This window comes from Lontra canadensis, unplaced genomic scaffold (assembly GCF_010015895.1).
Source record: "Lontra canadensis isolate GAN:19392208 unplaced genomic scaffold, GSC_riverotter_1.0 scaffold17, whole genome shotgun sequence".
Lineage (NCBI taxonomy): Eukaryota > Metazoa > Chordata > Mammalia > Carnivora > Mustelidae > Lontra > Lontra canadensis.
In genome coordinates, this window is record NW_022631011.1 from 19,159,413 (window position 1) to 19,173,329 (window position 13,917).

General features: G+C 37.7%; 1 protein-coding gene across 9 annotated transcripts in view; it reads left to right on the top strand.

The window, feature by feature from the left end:
* Nucleotides 1–13,917, top strand: part of SS18 (SS18 subunit of BAF chromatin remodeling complex) — an 89,566-nt gene that overhangs the window by 23,537 nt on the left and 52,112 nt on the right. The window contains exons 1-2 of one of the 9 annotated variants that reach the window (XM_032859729.1): nt 958–963; nt 10,566–10,568. The exons of the other annotated variants lie outside the window; for them this stretch is intronic. The gene's annotated coding sequence lies outside the window, so the exon portion shown is untranslated. Of the gene's footprint in view, nt 1–957; nt 964–10,565; nt 10,569–13,917 lie in introns of those variants that run through there. 9 annotated transcript variants of the gene reach the window in all.

A 13,917-nucleotide genomic window follows, 5' to 3' on the forward strand; every position in this document is an offset into this window, starting at 1 on the left:
TTAGTGTTTGCATGCTGTAGTCACCTTTTCATTCCCTCATGTTAGAGATATGAACACCATGTAGATTTTTAAAAAAAAATCTAGTGTAGCAGTCTTTTAATTGGAATATTGAATGTAATCACTCATGTGTCCGAGTTTAAAGTTATCATCATACAGTGTACTTTCTGTTTGTCTCATCTGTTGTATATTCCTTTCTTCTGTTCTTTTTTGCCTTCTCTTAATTATTTTATTCCTTTATTTCTCTTCTAGTTTGGAAATTATGTACTTATAAAATTAATATTCTTTCCGTGGTTACTATACTGTTTGTAATATGCATCTCAGACAATTCATGGACCCTTGGATACTTTTATTTCTATTCATTCCTCAATGACTCATTTATTGTCATGCATTTTAAATCTTTACATGTTTACTCACAAATGATTTTTAAGATTTTATTTATTTGACACAGAGAGAGAGAGATGCAGCAAGAGAGGGAACACAAGCAGGGCAAGCGGGAGAGGGAGATGCTGAAGGCAGATGCTTAACTGACTTGAGCTACCCAGGCAGCCACAAATGATTTTTTCAGTTAATATTTGTTAGAGTTATCATCGTTGTTACCATTTCTGATGCTTTTAATTTCTCTCTTCATTTACAGCCTTTTTTCTCAGATCATTTTCTTTTCACTCCCTTAAGAACATACTTTAGTATTTTCTTTAGGATAGGTTTGTTCGTTGTTTGGTGATCTGAAAATGCCTCAATTTCACCATTGTCGTTAGAGAATATTTTTGCTGGGACAGATTTCTAGCTTGTATCTATTAGAATATATAGTTGTTGGTACTACTATTTTGATGGTAATCTGTTTTTTGCTTTCTGAAGTCTTTTTCTGAAATCTTGCTCTATTCTCCATATGTGTGGAGTTCTTTGATTTATCCTCCTTGATGTGTGTTGAGATTGCTGAAATCTGTGAATTGATGTCTTTTATCAGTTTTGAGAAATTATCTGCTGGCTTTATAGACTGGCTAACATGTCCATAACAAATACTACCTGCCTCCCCACCCCCCAAGTTTGGGCCCACCTCTCTGGATTTTCTTTCTTCTGAACTTGGCCTGATCATTTTTTAACCTTTGTCTGCTCTTCCATATCTTTAAACATATTTTTTATTTTTTTATTTTTATTTTTCATTTGATAGAGATCACAAGTAGTCAGAGAGGCAGGCAGAGAGAGAGAGAGGAGGAAGCAGGCTCCCTGCTGAGCAGAGAACCCGATGTGGGGCTTGATCCCAGGACCCTGGGATCATGACCTGAGCTGAAAGCAGAGGCTTTAAACCACTGAGCCACCCAGGTGCCCCTCTTTAAACATATTTTTAAAATATTCGTTGCACTTTTTTGGTTGTCCTCAGTGAAGAGTTGTTTGGATGTCCTAGTTTGCCATTACCTTAGATGATTCTTTTAAATGTTAGAATTGTATTCTGTTTTGCTGTCCATGGAATAACTAAGAGAATATTAGTTACTTTGGATTCTCACTTAAAACTCTTTCTTTGGTGAGAGAACAGACAGTTGCAGAATGACTACTATGTATTGACTCCCTTCAGTATTTCATCCTCAGAAGCCTTTAAGATATTAGCTCATTCTATAGTTGAGGAAATAGAGTCTCAGATAGGTTAATTAACATGCTCAGGGTCTCATAGTTGGTAAATGGTAAGCATGGGATTTGAACACTTGCCTTACTGAAAGCAGTTTGTGCATTATGCTATCATGTCTTGTTACTACTAGGATGGAAAGAAAATAAAATCCTGACCAATTTGCTCTTAAGTTGGTGTATCCAGGTAGAAGTTAGCTAGGTCTTCATAGAGTTTGAATCTGAATTTTAAAACCTGCAGTGTCTTGATTGTTCTTTTATGTTGTTATGGAAGTGAATGCCTTAATCATTTTTGGTTGTTTTCTTGGTCTAGCATTATTCTTGTACTTAGGTGTTAATTTTTAAAAAACGTTATATGACTGGGTCCGCTTATAGTTTGGGGACTAAAGTATAGGTTAGAGTGGTAGGTTAAGAATTTAGCTTATCAGGGCACCTGGGTGGCTCAGTGGGTAAAGCCTCTGCCTTCTGCTCAGGTCATGATCTCAGGGTCCTGAGATCGAGCCCTGCATCGTGCTCTCTGCTTGATGGGGAGCCTGCCTCCCCCTTTCTCTCTGCCTGCCTCTACACGTGCTTGTGATCTCTCTCTCTCTCTCTCTCTCTCTCTCTCTCTGTCAAATAGATAAATAAAATCTTTAAAAAAAAAAGAATTTAGCTTATCATTACCATGGTGACCTGTAATTGAGTCTTATCCTAGTTTCCCTGTTCTAGCACGTCTGAAGATATGACAGATTCCCACCATGTTCTTATCAGTAACAACTAATTATGGCAGGGATTCAAGTCTCAGGGCATTGAGGGTGGAAAGGGGAACATTTCCCTTTAGGTAGTCTTATTTAGAATCATGTGGGTAGTTGGGAAGTGGTACTTTGCAAAATGTCCTCTGCTGATTATGTATCCCTTCTAGCTAACCAATTGAAATTCTTTGTGTAACTTATGATACAGTGCAAACGGGATTTTTTTCAGTTTGTCTTGATTTGAAATATTGTCTCCATAAAATGTAGAAATGTCTTAAAGCCTCAAACATTATAGCCTCTCAAATATGTCTCATATTCTCTCTAGCTTTTATGTAGAGTACAAAAAATGTTTGGTCAGATCATGTATCTTGAGATTTAGTTGCTCATTTCTCTTGCCCGTCTTCAGGAAGGTAGCGATTCTTGAGATGCCAATTTGATAAAATTGAGCTTATCATAGAAATTTATTTTGGTACAACAAAACCTCCTAGAATTTACTATTCTGTTTTAACCCGTTATGTTACAAACTTCTGAGTTTTTTGCATTTGTTTTTTATAGAATTTACATTTTTCCCTGTAGATTAAGTAGGATAGTAAAAATTATTACCACTTATTCAGGGAAGGTATTACTTCCATCGTGGTTAAGAACCATCATAAAAAAGAAAGAGATACATTACTACCCATTTACTATTTTTTCACTGTTTTAATATGAGGTCACCATTTTACATCATATTTTACTAATGAATATAAAAGCTGCCACGTGTATATTTTGAAATAAAATTTTTGCCTCCTAATGTTGGTCAAGGTTTAATTTGGAATACACGGCCAGATTTTCATTTAAAAATATGAGCCTTTTGGAGGTCAAATTGCTTGAGATGTTGAATTAAAGGAGGAGGAGTTTTTGAAAAAATAGGAATAAATATATCCTCACAGTAGGAGGAATAAGAGAGAATTGAGCCATTAAAGAAAAGTGGGGCTTTAGAGAGGGAAAAGAATCAGCTTGAAGGAAAGCAGTTGGATTGGAGGTAAAACAGGGAGGAAGGTAGATTTGGGAAAACTAGAGTATCAGTACATAATAAATACAGCCAGTCTGCCAGAAGGGACAGCGTGCTAGTTAGTGAGTACAGTTTGAGGAATTTTGATCCTGAAAATGAACTGTATGTTTTGGGTTAAAAAAAAGTTTTCCAGGGATGCCTGGGTGGCTCAGTGGGTTAAAGCCTCTGCCTTCGGCTCAGGTCATGGTCCCAGGGTCCTGGGATCGAGCCCCACATCGGGCTCTCTGCTCTGCGGAGAGCCTGCTTCCTCCTCTCCCTGCCTGCTTGTGATCTCTCTCTCTGTCAAATAAATAAACAAAATCTTAAAAAAAAAAAAAAAAAAAAGTTTTCCAGAATGGAGTTTTTCACTTCATTTAACTAGTTGTGAGAATTGGAAATAGGATTATATGTAGGTTTAACTTTCAGTTTGTTTCATGTCCCCCTGCCAAAGTGGAATTAGGTATTTAAAGTACTATTTCATGTATCTGGAACTAGGCTACATCTAGCAAGCTTCTCCTGTTTGAAACAAAGTCAAGAATTCAAAAACCAGGAATAGATGGAAAACGATCTATAAGGAAAAAAATAACTTACAAAGCCAGTGCACTAACACTTAGGCATTTTTGTTTGTTTGTTTGTTTGTTTGGGCCCTATGTATTCTTAGTTCAAAAGCATTGTAAGTTCATTATATTTTTAACCTTAAACATATTTTAGCAAGTTTGTTTCTTTAATTTTAAGCCTGTAGTTAGGACACAGTAAATCAGAAATGGGGAATTATGGTCTATAGGCAGGCATACATACAAGAAGTATAACCAGCAAAGGTGGTGTGGAAAGAGACCAAATAGTTATAAAAAGCTGACATTGTAATTGGAAATGTGTACTAGAGGCTCCTGGGTGACTCAGTCATTAAGCATCTGCCTTCGGCTCAGGTCCTGGGGTCCTTGGGTCCCACATTGGGCTCCCTGGGGTCCTCGGGTCCCACACTGGGCTCCCTGCTCAGTGGGAAGCCTGCTTCTCCCTCTCCCACTGCCTCTGCTTGTGTTCCCTCTCTCACTGTCTCTATCTATCACATAAATTAGAAAAGAAAAGAAAATGTACACTACTTTAGCTCCCTTGGCATATGCACATGGGGCCCTGTTTATCTTGGTAAACCTTGGAAGATCATTTGAATAGTAGTTTTCAGCATTGCTATTACTTCCTGAAATAGCATAAACCATTGACACAATTATTTTAAGTTTTAGCCAAATAATATTTATTTGTTTATTTATTTTTGTCATCTGGTAGTATTAGTGTGTATACAAAGTGTTAGATCCCATTGGTTTAGGAAAGAATTATGAGAAAACAGTTTAAATTTAAAAAGTTTTTATTTATTTATTTAAAAAAATATTTATTTATTAATTTTAGAGGGAAAGAGCAAGTGAGTACACATGTGCATGAGCGGGAGGGGCAGAGGGAGAGGGAGAGAGAATCTCAAGCAGACTCCATGCTGAACACAGGACTTGCTCTCACGACATTGAGACCTTGACCTGAGCCAAACCAAGAGTTGGACACTCAACCAACTGCACCAACCAGGTGCCCCAAGAAAAGGTTTTTTTTTTGTTTTTTTTTTGTTTTTGTTTTTTTTTTTAAGATTATTTATTTATTTGATAGAAAGAGTGTGTTAGCAGGGGCAAGGGGCAGAGGGAAAGCACACTCCCCAATGAACAGGGAGCCAGACTGGGGATTTGATACTAAGATACTGGGGACTTGATACCAGGACACTGAGATCATGACGCTTAACCAACTGAGACACTGCGGTGCCCCCCGCAAGAAAAGTTTTTACTAATTTAATTTTTATTTGGGAAAAACTTGGGGAGTAAAGAGTCTTTCTATTGTAGTTCATTTGAAGACATACAATCTGGAAATAGTAAACAGAATTCAAAATTTTAGAGCTGGAAAAAACTTGGAAAAAACCTAAAAAAATCAGTCTAGTGTTTCTCTACCTTGGCTGGATATTTTAAAAGCTTCTCAGGTGATTCTAATGTGCATCTAGGAATTGAAGACCTTATATTTCCATGCTTTTTCAGTGACATTCTGAGGATATGTAAATTAAAGAAATATTGCTGCTTTGATACTAGCAATGTCATTTGATGTTGTGTACCATGAATCATTTTTATAATATGGGAAAGATAATACTTATTCTATAATGTCATTATGAGAATTAAATAAAACAATTCATGGTGTCCAGCATGGAGGATGTACATAGGAAACACTCATGGTAATGAAGATGAAAGCAGTACATAATTAATAAGTATAAAGAAAACAAGAAGTCCTATTCAAGAGTATTTGAAGTAAGACTAGCAGGACTCAATTACTAAATACACTTGAAGGGTAAGGGAGAGAGTTTGGAGACTTGACTGACAGTGACATTTCCTGAGATTGTCTCTTAATTTCAAGGGAAGGTTGAAGGCTAATAGGAATTGCTTGTCCTGCTTTTCACTTAATTCATTGAGTATTAAGTTTTTTTTGAATTCCTAAGAAAAAAAGTTGAAAAATTCCCCAGTTTAATTAGATAATACTTCTTGAATTTTGAGCTTATTGAAGATAATTTTTGCTTATTAGGTGTTCTTTACAAAGAATAAAAGTCTGGGCTATTAATAAAAATCGATTTAGAGGAAGTACAGTAGTCTTATGTTTTATATCTCCTAAGTTGCATTTTTTTGGTGACGCACACTCTGTTCTCAGCACCCCTGGCAGCACCTGATTAGCCTTTCATCACACAAGATTTAATAACAGTAATAACATGTGGTCTTTATTTTTTTTACATATATATTTTTCAATGTATATACGTAGTCTTTAGATTCAGTGCTGATAAAGCATTTGTTAAGGTAAATCATTGACTAAAATTTGGTATTACAGAATTCACTGCTTACAGATTTGATCCCCCTGAAGTGAAAGAAAACATGCTTAGAGCTGTGGAACATCTTACAGATTAGCAGAGTAGATTTCATTTATAAATTTTACCTTCACATTCAGCATAGGTAGTACTTTGATACAGTTAGAACATCAAAAACTACAAAAGGTCATAGGGAACCCCACTTCCATCTCTGTTTTAGATTATGCAAATAAGACCCACTATAAATACATACTTTCCCCTTTTCTGTGCAGGTGGAACCTTACCATCCACTGTTGTGGTTTTTAAATTACATTTTTTATAAAAATGAAAGTGTTTACATTCTTAGAAGTATGGAAAGAACTTTCCTAAATATTGGCATCATTTTAAGAATTTTTAAGTTCTGAGAGTTTGATAAACATGATAATATGTATTTTTTTTAAGATTTTATTTATTTATTTGACAGAGATCACAAGTAGGCAGAGAGGCAGGCAGGGAGAGAGAAGAGGAAGTAGGCTCCCTGCCGAGCAGAGAGCCCAATGTAGGCCTTGATCCCAGGATCCCGAGATCATGACCTGAGCCGAAGGCAGAGGCTTAACCCACTGAGCCACCTAGGCACCCGATAATATATATTTTTAATCAGTATGATGTTAACTTTTTTCCTCCTTTGAAACTTTGTTGTTTTGACTTCTCTGGTAGTTTTCTTTTTATCTTTCTAGCTGTTCTTCTTATCTTTAACGTGCCCATCAATTGCTCATGTTCTGTTCTTGAACATCCTTTTACCATATATACTCTTTCTGGGAAATTTCATCCATACTCCTGGTTTCTTATATTCCTGACTTCAGATTCCACCTCTACTCAGTGACTCCCAAATGTGCATCTTCTTGGCTGAGTATGAAACATGAATCCAGCTTCCAATAGACATATCCGTTTGGATATTCCACAGGTCTCAGCACAATGGGCAGGACACCATTTCCCTCAGCTCTCCCTCTGTTGTTTCTTTGCTGTTAGAAGAAAAAAAGCCCACAAGGCTGAATTTTGTATTTCCTATCTCCAGTGAGTTGTATAAACCCTGAGTTTTCTAAGTCAGAAGTGTAGTAGTCATCTGTGATTTATTCACAGTTACTTTCGAAGTCTTCCTCTTGTACATAGTATGGTGCTGCACAATGAGAGGTGTTTATTTGTTTATTAAAAACAAAAGCAAGACCACAAGTGATGAAATGTCTTAAAGTCTGTGTTTGTATGAGATTTAAGATAGATTAAGACATCAATTATTTATCTGATTTTGAGGTATTGAACACTTCCTTGAGAATGAAAACAGAGGAGGAAACTATAAGGAAGATACTGATTTTATTCTATTAGAAATATAAAATAAAACTTTCTATATGCCTAAAGTTCTTTAAATTAAAGACAACAGATGGTAAGAGTACAGTGTAATACATGTTATTTTAAAAAGTACTGGACGTTTAAAGTACATTTTACATAGTAGAAGAAGTGACTAGTTCTGCTGTTGAGTATTAGGAAAAGTTTCACAGTAGAGGTAACTCTGTATTTTGTAGAGAATCCATTTTTGGGGGTACATTTCTCTGGATTAGTTATTACAGGGAACATCTACCAATATTATTGCCTATCATGTCTTTTCAGAATCCTAGAAGAAAATCATGTTAACTCTTTGCTGGACAGTATATATGAAATTCAAGCACTAATTCAGTCCAGATATGTAAAGAGATTAGTTATATCTTATTGCAAGGAATATAAATATTTCTGTACATGTATGTATATATGTGTATGTATATACTTTTTTTGGCAGAACTGTATTATTAAATCTGTGACAGTAGCTTCTACATGTACTAAGTAAGGAACCTAAGGATTGTCTCTTTGTCATAATTGAAAATAATGTATCTAGCTCACTTCTCTAAGAAGAGGCATTTCTTTGGCTTAAGAAAGAAAAGAACCTAAATATTGAAGGGGAGTGCCATGACCCCTCAGGTGCGGGACCCATACATGCCAGGAGAGGCCTGGAGGGGAGGGGTGGTGGCCAGAGCCAGGAGGCTTCCAGCCTGCTCTGCATGGGCCTGGGGCCTGAGGACCACTGCTGGAAAGCTTCCCAGGCACCCTTCTCAACCGATCCTGCCCATTCCCCTCTGGGGCTACCCTGGCTTATGCAGCTGCTGCCAGAGCCGCTAGAGGCCCAGGTGCTAGGCTGCCCCCACCTGCAGCTCTGAGGTGGGTACTGGGCGGTGCGACTAGTGGTCTTCTTGGCTGTTTGATGGAAAGAAACCAGGAGACCCAGCTTTGTGCCTGCTTGGACAGCTCTGTCACCTCCAGAGCAAGATTTTATTTCTTTGAGAGAGGGAGAGCAAGCAAGAGGGGTGGGGGCAGAGAGAGAAGTGGACTCCCCATTGAGCAAGGAGCGGGTCCCCATCCTCTGGGATTGTGGCCTGAGCCAAAGGCAGACGCTTAACTGACTGAGCCACCAGAGGTTTTATGACATCTGCAGCAAGTATTTTGAAGAATCCCTCAGTGCATTGTCATCAGACAGTGACCCTGATAAATAGGGGATAAGTCCCAATTTCTCCGAGTGACAATATGCTTGCATAGTCTTAGATCTTTTTGGCCCCTGGCAACCACCATTCTACTCATTGCTTCTGTGTGTTTGACTATTTTGGGTTCCACATGAAGCTACTGAACTTTTTCCCAGGATGACTGTACCGTTTTGTATTCTCACCAGCAAGTTAAGAGAGTTCTAGTTGCTGTGCACCCTAACTGGGGGGTAGGGGGGTGGGGAGTAGAGGGAGAGGGACAAGCAGACTCTATGCTGAGCACAGAGTCCCAGGCGGCGCTTGATCCTACAACCCTGAGATCCTGACCTGAGCCAAAACCGAGTCAGAGGCTTAACAGACTGAGCCACCCAGGTGCCCCACTTACGATGCTGCAGTAAACATGGGGGTGCAGGCATCTTTTCAAGTGAGCTTCTTTATTTCCTTCAGATGAATACCCATAAGTGGAATTGCTGGGTCGTACAGTAGTTCTCTTAAATTTTTTCAGGAAATTCCGTGCTGTTTTCCATAGTGGTTGCACATTCCCACTAACCATGTGTAAGGGTTCCCTTTTCTTTGTATTCTCACCAACACTTATTTCTTTTTGGTAATAGCCATTCTCACAAGTGTGAGATACTTCATTGTAGGTACCTCATTATAGATATTTCATTGTAGTTTTGATTTGCATTTCCCTGACATTTAAAGATGTTGAGTACCTTTTCATGTAAAAAAAAAAAAAAAGTGGGGGGAGGCAAGAAAAGAACATAAATGTTGGAAATTTATGTAATTCACTCTTAATTTGCACAGAATGAGTACAGAAAAGGATTTGTATGGGACTGTTAATTTAAGCATTGTTTATATTAGCAAAACAAAAACAAACTAGGAAACTAGTCTCAGTATTGAGGGTGGGTTAAAAGTTTTTATAACTTAGGGACCTTTGGGTGGCTCAGTCCTTAAGCGTCTGCCTTCACCTCAGGTCATGATCCTATGGTCCTGGGATCCAGCCTCGCATTGGGCTCCCTGCTTGGCAGGAAGCCTGCTTCTCCCTCTCTCGCCTTCTCTGCTTGTGTTCCTGCTCTCACTATTTGTCTTCTGTCAACTAATTAAAATCTTTTTTTTTTTTAATGATTTTATTTATTTTGACAGAGAGAGACACAGCGAGCAGAAGAGGGAACACAAGCAGGGGGAGTGGGAGAAGCAGGTTTCCCACTGAGCAGGGAGCCTGGTGTGGAGCTCAAACCCAGGACCCCTGGGATCATGACCTGAGGCGAAGGCAGATACTTTACAACTGAGCCACCCAGGCGCCCCAAATAAATAAAATCTTCAAAAAAAATTTTTTTATAGCTTATATAGTTGAATTTTACACTCTTAAATGAGATTGAATTATATGCCGATAACAATTCGTACAGTAGAATAAAAGAAGTCACACTGTAGTAGTGTGACCCTCCTTTTGAAAACTGTGTGTGTGTGTGTGTGTGTGTGTGTACATTTTTAAAAAGTTTCTGGAGGTATGTATATAAGGTTTTTAGCAATGATTCCTAGTTGCATTGTTTCTGTTTTTGTAATAATTACACATTACTCTGTAATTTAGCCAGATTGGTATAGATGTAAAAATAATAAATTCAAGATTAAACAGTTACATATATTCCTGTTTCTTAATTAATGGTATTATTACAAACATAAGAAAGGCTTGGAGTCCTATCTCTCCATGTTTTAGGAGTGGATTAGTTGTGTTTTTGGAAGTATATTCCAGAGAATTCTCCTGGTCTGGGAAGAAGGCAGTTATTTCATTATCTAAGATTATATGGATCTGGAGCAACTACTTAGTAATTCACATCGTTAGGGTTAGATAGACTTAGTTTTTCATAGTGGAGATAATCTGATGTTGGATTTATTATGGTGGGAGTGTTTGCTATTTTAAAAATAAAGGTTGAATTTCCGGTGAACCTATTACTAACTGGGGGGAGTATTGTTGGTAAGTGAATTATTTGGGAGCCTAACTCCTTAGGAAATTTGGAGAATGATCATGCTGTGAAAATAGGTGGAAAAATGTTACTAGTTGTGGAAGTTCAACTGGTCAGGTTTTATATAGTAGGACTAAATTATATATTAGCTTAGGGACAAGATGACACAGCTGATGAGATTATTATTTTTTAAGAGTATTAAATTGACAAAATCATTTGGTAAGTTCATCAGTTCAAGGCTACCCATGATGGCATCCTAACATTTCTGGTGGAATTAGTGAGGAATCAAGGAGATCTTTCTGAACTGTTTCAGATATGTATGGAACTCATTTTTGGCAAGACTGACAATAGGTCTAGAAGTAAGGCACATGTAATGATGCTTTTGGATCCATTCTTGGTTGACCATTCTTGGTTGACTCTTTTCGTTGGTGTATGTATTGGTCATCTGTCAGCTTTTGGGAGTGCCATTCATATGTCATTCATATATATATTATATATATATGTGTTCTGTTTTGCATAATAATTTTTACATCTCCTAGGTGTCATTTTAGTGCCTCCTTGTGGGGAACTATATTAATGACAGTTACACAAATGATATTACACAGAGGAAGGATTATTAAACTAAAAATTATATTTTACAGTGATATTTTTATATTTTAAAGAAACATTGAAGATAATTTTATAGTCAGAATTATTTTTAATTTTATACTAAATCATTTAAGTTTGAGAGTTCATTTATTTATTAAATATTAAGTGCCTGCTCTGTGCCAGGCAATAGATACTTTTTGGAACATCAGTTACCAAAGCAGATGAATATTCCTGCTCTCTTGGGTTTTACATTCTAGCAAACAAGGCAGATATAATAAATGATTAAATCGTATAGCTTATTAGAATATGATAATAACCGTGGAAAAGGAAAACAGCAGGGAGAGATGTATTAGGAGTGCTGCATGTTGGGGACGGAGTTTGCAGTATGAAGTAGAATGGTCTGGAGGACTTCACTGAGAAGGTGACAATTGAGCAAAGACTTGAGGAAGAATGTTCTAGGCAGAGGAAACAAGCAGTGGAAAGGTCCTAAAGTGAAACTGTGCCTAACTTGTTAAAGGAACAACATGAAGTTTGTGACTAGAACAGAATAGTAAGGAAGTTGTATGGACAAATCCCATCTTGCAAGCTATTTTAGGGACTTTAGTTTTTACCTTGAAATTGGAAGCTCTTGGAGAATTCTGAGCAGAAGAGTGAATTGACAGTAAGCTTGTTCTGATAACTGTGTGGAAAATATATTATGGAGGAGCATGGATAGAAGCAGGGAATCCAGTTAGGGTTAACTGTATTCAGCATGAGAGGTGTGATGGTGGTTTGTATCAGCGTGGAGGGAGGAGGAGGTGGAAAAAATGGTCAAATTGTAGGTATATTTTAAAGGTAAGAGTCTAAAAGATATGCTGAAAATTGAATGTGGGAGGCAGAGGATAAGAATAAGAAACATGTAAGGGATGACTGTGATTTTCAGAGAGCAACTAGAATGATGGAATTGCCATCAACTGAGACTGCCGGGTAAAGGGATTTGGGTAGGGGGTGGTGGCGGAGATGTCAGGGATTCAGTGTTTTAGATTTCAAGTTTGAGATGTCTGATAGACTTCTAAATGGGGATGTGGAGTATAGAGAATAAGCAGTTTTGGCAATAAAGAACGCAAAAGCTGTCACAAAAATATCAGTTCCTAATTGAATTTGAAGTGGCGCTTATATTTCAAAATAATTTTTTCATTTAGTGACTGGTGGTTGAGTACCTCTATTTTTTTTAAAGATTTTATTTATTTATTTGAGAGAGCGAGCAAGAGAGAGAGAGAGAGAAAGAGATTGAGAGAATTAGTCAGGGGAGGGGCAGAGGAAGAAGCAGACTCCCTGCTGAGCAGGGAGCCTGATTGGGGGGGTTCCATCCCAGGACCCTGGAATCATGACCTGAGCCAAAGGCAGATGGAAGGCAGATGCTTAACAGACCAAAACACCCTGGCACCCCCTTTACACAAACATTTTAAATGACAATTGTGGCAGATGCTATGAAGAAAGGGCACTTAGGACATAGGAGATAATGGTGTCGATGATTCTAGTAGTCCTGGAAGGCTTTCTTGAAGGAGTGTCATTTGAAGTATAATTCACATAAAATAAGATTCACTTATTTGTGAATTGTATAGACAGATGAATTTTGACAAATTTGTGTAAGTACCACTACAGTCAAGATATAGATCAAAAGATTTCTGGCGCCCTGTTTTTGTCCATTTTTACATTGGGTTTTCTTTTTTATTATTGATTTGTAGGAGTTCTTTATACATTCTAGATATAAATCTGTTGTTGCCTGTGTAATATTTTCTACCATTTTTAAGCTTTTATTTTAATCCCAGTTAACATCCAGTGTTACATTAGTTTCAGGTGTACAGTGTGAGTCCTCAATTCCATATAATACCCAGTGCTCATTACAAGTGCACTCCTTAATCCCCATCACCTATTTAACCCATCCCTCCACCTACCTCGCCTCTGGTAACCATCAGTGTGTTCTCTATATTTAAGAGTCTGTTTCTTGGTTTGTCTTTCTCTCTTACTCTTTTTCTCCCTTGCTCATTTGTTTTGTTTCTTAAATTCCACATATGAGGGGTGCCTGGGTGGCTCAGTGGGTTAAAGCCTCTGCCTTCGGCTCAGGTCATGATCCCAGGGCCCTGGGATCGAACCCCACATCGGGCTCTCTGCTCAGCGGGGAGCCTGCTTACTCCTCTCTCTCTCTGCCTACTTGTAATCTCTGCCTGTCAAATAAATAAATAAAATCTTAAAAAAAAAAAATTCCACATATGAGTGAAATCATATGGTATTTCTCTCTCTGACTTATCTTCCTTAGCATTAATACTCTCTAGTATATTCTATTACATCTCTGTAATATTCCATTATTATACCTCCATCTCTGTAATATTTCATCTCACACACACACACACACACACACACACACACATACACACATATCTTTAGCCATTCATCAGTGGACACTTGGGCTGCTTCCAGATCTTGACTGCTGCAAATAGTGCTGCTATAAACATCAGGGTGTATGTGTATAGCAGCATTTGATTTAGTGTTTTTGTATTCTTTGGGTAAATACCCAGTAGTGTGATTGCTGGATTGT